General features: G+C 39.7%; 1 long non-coding RNA gene across 1 annotated transcript; it reads right to left on the reverse strand.

Annotated features, from left to right (window-relative positions):
- Window positions 1-3,471: 3,471 nt before the first annotated feature.
- LOC134956893 (uncharacterized) lies at window positions 3,472-4,468 on the reverse strand. The gene is made up of 2 exons (XR_010186270.1): window positions 3,957-4,468; window positions 3,472-3,682 (listed from the first exon to the last, which is right to left on the reverse strand). It is a non-coding gene; the product is annotated as an uncharacterized LOC134956893 (long non-coding RNA).
- Between the last annotated feature and the right edge of the window lie 1,863 nt (window positions 4,469-6,331).

The following is a 6,331-nucleotide window of genomic DNA, read 5'->3' on the forward strand; positions in this document are numbered from 1 at the left end:
TAAATTGGAGGACGAGTGACATTGAAGGCACGCTAGTGAGGCTTGAAATGAGAACCATTTATGAATTACAAACCCTGACACCTAAGGGTTAAATGTTGATTTTGAGACAGTGGTTTTATGAAGCTTGTATATCCCATCACTAATATTTTTTTATGTGTTTGTTTGTGGGCTTTACTGGATCTGTTCTACAATCGGACCAATGTGTTAACGTGGATGAAATTTACATTAACAAGAAAGATCCACTGGATAAAAAAATCTGGACTGTGGGATGAAGCCATTGGATTATATATCACGATTGGGAGGTGAACTGGAAAAAATCCTGTGTTGTATATGTGTATAATGTGAAAAACTGGAGTATATCACTTTTTCATTATTAATGTGGAATGTATAGTGTAATGATTATTGCCTGTTATAAGAATGTCTATAAAGTTCATTGCGGGGACCTGAGTGTTAACCAACACACATTAATATGTTTGGTGGAAGATAACCAGCCCATTCATCAATTTGAAAAGTCCATTATATAAATCTATGGCTGTTATACTGATTCCATTCTCGAGCCGGTGCAGGAGTCATCATGGAAATTGGGTGTTCTTTGAATATAAGATCGGAAGCACATCCCAGCCGTAATTTTTTATATATATGTATATGGGATTATTCAGTGCACTCGTAATAAAAACAAGGGCAAAATCCATTTAATATGGGCACTACATGAGGGGTGGGGATTCTTATACAATCTCCATTTAGTAGATAGGAGGGATAAGATTAAAGCCGTATAGTGTACGTATCGAACACCTAGTTACAGGATGAAAATGAGCCGGATTGGTGAACAACATACTATGTGTGTTTTTTAAATGCTAATTATGTTTGAGGATAGAGAATATAAATGAGTTAATTTAAAATACCTGGCTGTGGACTGGTGATTGGCCCACCCATGACTGGGGGATGGACTATTGTAGGTTTAAATATCCGGAGTGTGTAGCAGACGGCATAACCTGAAAAAGGAGCAGGTGAGCTCCAAAATGCGTTATGTGCCGTTTACCCGCCAGCTATCTAGACATCTGATCGAGATCTGAAAACGAAGGGAGACGTGGGGCAACCACCGCTGCAGAGGATTGCCAGCACCGATCTCTCCAACAGGACCTGGTCGATGTGAGACTATTGAACTATTTGCATTCTGGCGTTTGCATTTTTTTATTCCCTGAAAACTTGCTGTAGAAATCAGTTTTTTTTTTAAATATTAAATATACCTTTTTCTATCCACTGCTTCTGTGCCTGAGAGGATCTCTATACTAGAGGGGAGTGAATAGAAACCGTGATGCGCTTGCGAGATAGAAAACTGATGTAAGTTTATTTCTGATCTTTGGTCTGCAGTAGAAAAGTCTAAAGAAACCGTTATGTGCATGCGAGACTGAACTAATATGTAAGTTCGTCTCTAAGTGTATTTATGCAGATCCATATTGATGAGTCAAAACCACATTGATCGGTGCAATAGACTGATATAACTTACCTGGGAGCGCAAGAAGCTGGTTACTATTTTTTAAATTCAGTATATATTTGTTGGAAGTGGGTGCTCCTTCTGTTTTCCAGCCACCTGCTTGCATTCAGGTGGAGCGCAAAAGGAGATTAATCTGTGCTTTTGTCATACCAGGTATTTTAATATATTTACTTATATATGTACTTGTCCTATAATGTCTTGAACTGTAAGTCACTGTTTTCCTTTTTTGTTTGTTATATGTAATTGGGCGCAGCGAATCCCTTGTGGTGCCATATAAATAAATGTTGATGATGATGATAATAATAATAATAATAATAATATCCCCGTTATCCTTGCAGCTATCCTCTGACAGCGGCACCCACCCCCTGGTGACCATGCACCGCATGCCATGAGCTGGGTGGAACGCATGCTGTGGTCTCCCAGACAACGGGCCTAGCGACCTCCGGAAACTGATGGGTGGAAGTGACGTGTTGATGGGGATGCTGCACGGAGCGGGAGATGCGGCGGTGACCAGCTTCGGTGGGGTATTTAGCAGGGTATGCACCATTGTTTGTTATGTATGCTGTTTGATGCCCTGACAACGGGAGAAACCCCGAAACGTTGACTTGTGGATAACATTTCTTCTTTTCACTGTCTGTTGTCTCCGAGTGCCAAATATCTGTGGACCTTATATATATATATATATATATATATATATATATATATAGAAAATGGGGTGGATGAAGGATATAGCGACTCTAGGTGTCAATATAATAAGTGTATATTTGCCAAATGTAAATAAAACAAATATTTTATTAATGAAGTTTAAAATTTTACAGAGAATAATAAAGTATCAGTAAAATAATTAAAAGAACATTCTAAAAAATGGGACAATAATAAAACACACAAATGAACTAAAAGCACTTAAATGAATATTTAAAAGTAAGTAAGAGCAAGTATAAGATTTTTCCTTATCTTAATTGAGGTAGGTGTAGCTTCCCAACGCGTTTCGTCTGATGAGACTTCTTTGAAGAAGTCTCATCAGACGAAACACGTTGGGAAGCTACACCTACCTCAATTAAGATAAGGAAAAATCTTATACTTGCTCTTACTTACTTTTAAATATTCATTTAAGTGCTTTTAGTTCATTTGTGTGTTTTATTATTGTCCCATTTTTTAGAATGTTCTTTTAATTATTTTACTGATACTTTATTATTCTCTGTAAAATTTTAAACTTCATTAATAAAATATTTGTTTTATTTACATTTGGCAAATATACACTTATTATATTGACACCTAGAGTCGCTATATCCTTCATCCACCCCATTTTCTATAAATCTTAGTCAGGGAATCACCATCCCTGCATTTATTTGAAGGAACCAGCTTGACGCCCCATTAAATAGAGAGGGGAGTGTCTAAAAAATTGCCAAAAATCTAGTATCTCAACATATCTGTGTACATCACAAGTGGCGCAATATTAATCCTTGTCTTCCAATATATATATATATATATATTACTCGTACTTGTACTATTTGGTGCACTTTGGTCATGTGCATTAATAATAGGCACTGTGATCCACACAGTTTTAATGGAGCTGCAAGTTAAATATATATATATATATATATATATGTATATATACATACAGTGTGTGTGTGTGTGTGTGTGTGTGTGTGTATGTATATATATATTTTTTGTTTGTTTCTTTGTACTGCTGGTTAGTGTGCTATGCTCTAGTGTGCTTTGTTCACGTACATCTATAAGTCCTGTGATCCAAGCAGTGATCTGCGACTTGACAAATGGAATGCTATCAGTTTAGAGGAGAGCAACCAAATACTAGTGCAGTAGCCGCTGCCACGAGTCATGATGACAATGCTAGTCCCACAAAGTCATCTACGATAGCCGATGCTCAAAGGCATAGCTGTCTGGTCTGTGTCTGTTCCTGGAGGGGGCACTAGTGGGTTAGTGGTGGTGCGGTGGAGGAAACGAGGAGGCTGCAGTAAGTTCCTGCACATGTGCGCAATGATGTTTTATTTTAGCACACAGACATATAAACAGCAACTGGAGAAAATGTCAGTACAGATGGTTCTCAGCGGGGAAGCTGACTGAGGTATAATAACAGTCACAGGTAATGGGCTGGTCTGGAAACAAGTGTGATTAGCCAACTGTGATGATCGGCCTGGAAGCCGATGATGAACATCGATGGCCAGCCTGGAAGTCAATGGTAAACAGGATAAATATGCAGAAGGTAAGTATTGCAACTGATGACAGTAAATACAGGCAATAAGTAACTCCTGTATTCGGTCTGGAAACTGACAACAATTAGAATCACACAGTCAGTTCATATGCACAAAGTTCACAGAGCCAAGCAAGGCTATAGCAGGAGACAGTTGGTAATTACAAGCTGGTTGTTTAAGTATTGGATGCAATAGAACAGTGTTGAATGCAGATTAACAGCACACAGGTGAGAATGGTAAGGCAGTACCTGGGGAGTCTCATCCTGCATGTAGAAGTGGAAGCAGACTGTGAAAGGAATTGTAGCAGGACTGGATGGCTGGTGCCTTTAGTTCCACGGAAAAACTGGAGCTAGGAGATCACCGGAGACAGGAGACTGGATCCAGGAGATGCTGTGCACTGGATGTGATGCGTTGTTCAAGGCGATGAGACTGAGCCGATGTTCTGAACTTATACCCCATGGTCAGCAGGCTTTGGATGCTTGAATCATGTGTGCAGACACAGCGCAGGATTGGGTGTTGCAGATCAGCTGACCGTAAGCGTCATGGCGGCACCCATGCTGTACAGATGGCGGGCACACAGCGGGGTACACGCTGGATGGACTTCAGGGGTACACAGTGACAATGGGTACTGCGCTCCGAACAGGGCATTCATGCAGCAGCAAACTGGGGCCGTGACCTCCGGAAGGCCTGCACACCAGCACGCTGGTAAGTGAGATACCACTGAACGCTGATTCCTGACACATAGCGAGTCTAAGTCAGGGCATCTAAAATCAAATAACCAATATGCAGTGTTAAAAAAAACTGTTATAAAGGGAAGGTTTGGTGCAGAAAAATATAACATTGCCAACATGCCATTCACCACACGCAGTAGAAAGGAAAGGCTCAGGCCTTGGCCTTTATTTATGAGTGTTGGTTCAACTGTCAGTGAGGCATATTATTTTGCCCCTCATGACGATGCAAGACCTTTTCACTTAATCCTATTAGCTGTGATGATTGTGCAAGTGCAAATCATCTCGGCTGCACTTTATGGCTTCCAGAATTTGCACTAAAGCTCTTTGTGACCCATTGGCTCCGAGCAATTGGATATAAATTCAGCCCAGAAACTACCTGCGAATAATAGGATTGACCCCAGAGTCTAGATTAGGCCTAAAAAAATTAAAACCACTAAGGCAGTAGAACAAACTGTGTTCAGAACTGTCACACATCCCAGAGGAGAGTCTGGGGGTGTCCACGTTAGCTATGTGTGAGTCTGACATTTCTCACACTGTCCTCATAGTGAAGCCTCTGTCATCTCCTTTCACCATTTTTGCACCATCTGCACATGTTGTCAGTACAAGTAAACATGGTGATGAGGACATAACAGAAATTGAGGATGCCTGTGTGGAAGTGAAACAGGATGAGGAGGATATGTGTGTACTACTACTTTCTGAATCTGAGGATGAGTCTGTTGATGACATTATTTGTATAAGTCAGCCACCAGTGGATGCAGTTCTTGCCCGTAATAAAAAGAAAGCCATTGTGATGCCTGGGCATAAGTCCAAAAAAAGTCACCTCTTGGGTGTGGGATTATTTTTGCTCAAATCCTAACAATGTTTGTGAAGGCATTTACTCCATTTACAAAGCCAAAGTTAATAGAGGTCGGGAAGTTAGCCATCTAGGCACCTGGTCCATGGTACGACATTTGCAGAGGGTTGATGAAATTGACAATATTTTACAAAATTATAATGTAATAAACACAATCATCATAAACCTCATTACTGCTCAGAGGTAGTCCTTCCAAAAAATTGTTTTGTGCAAGCCCAAACAAACCAAGCATTTCAGCCACATACGAGTCAGTTCCAGTCGCTGAAGTGCTTGGTTTGTAAAACTGTGCATGTCCTTTTTAATATCCAACATAAGGGTGGGTGGGAGAGTCCACGTACAATTCCATCTTGCACCACTTTTCATTTCTGCCACAGCTGTGTGGCAGTGTTTCATAGATGTGCTGTAAACTGCTGTGTGTTTCTGCCGCTGCTCTGTCACTTAGTAACCAGCCATCTTGCTACAATCTTTGGCCATTATTGGTGAAAAGAATATTGTGAGCTGTGAGGTGGTCAAAATTCACTAGAAATTATGTTATTGAGGTTAGTAATACTGTAGGAACAAAAAAAAAGTCCCAAATTATGTGATTTTAGCTTTTTTTGTAAATGTTTTGAAAAAAAAAATCCAAATCCAAAACCAGTTACAGTGGTTTGGTAAATCCAAATCCAGATGATGAATCAGAGCCAAATCCAAATACATCAACAATGGTCTGTCACACATCTCTACTTAAAATACATGTATAAGTAAGCAAAATAATTGAAACTAACAATACCAGAATAACAAATAGAAAATGAAAACAAAAAAAGAGTAACAGTGTATTATTCAGTTTTGGAATTAGCAGAACAGGAATAGAGGCAGTGTTTTAGCAACTAGAGACTTACAGTAATAGGGTTTCCATGTACTTTTATGCCTTTTCCTATGAGGAACTATCTGTTCTATCAAACAGAGATCTGCCTGCATCAGGATTAAACAACAGATTTTGCTTACAACTGAATAATCCCTTAATAGAGGCAGATTTAAGAGACATACTCATAGCCACCAA

Source organism: Pseudophryne corroboree, chromosome 9, assembly GCF_028390025.1.
Source record: "Pseudophryne corroboree isolate aPseCor3 chromosome 9, aPseCor3.hap2, whole genome shotgun sequence".
Lineage (NCBI taxonomy): Eukaryota > Metazoa > Chordata > Amphibia > Anura > Myobatrachidae > Pseudophryne > Pseudophryne corroboree.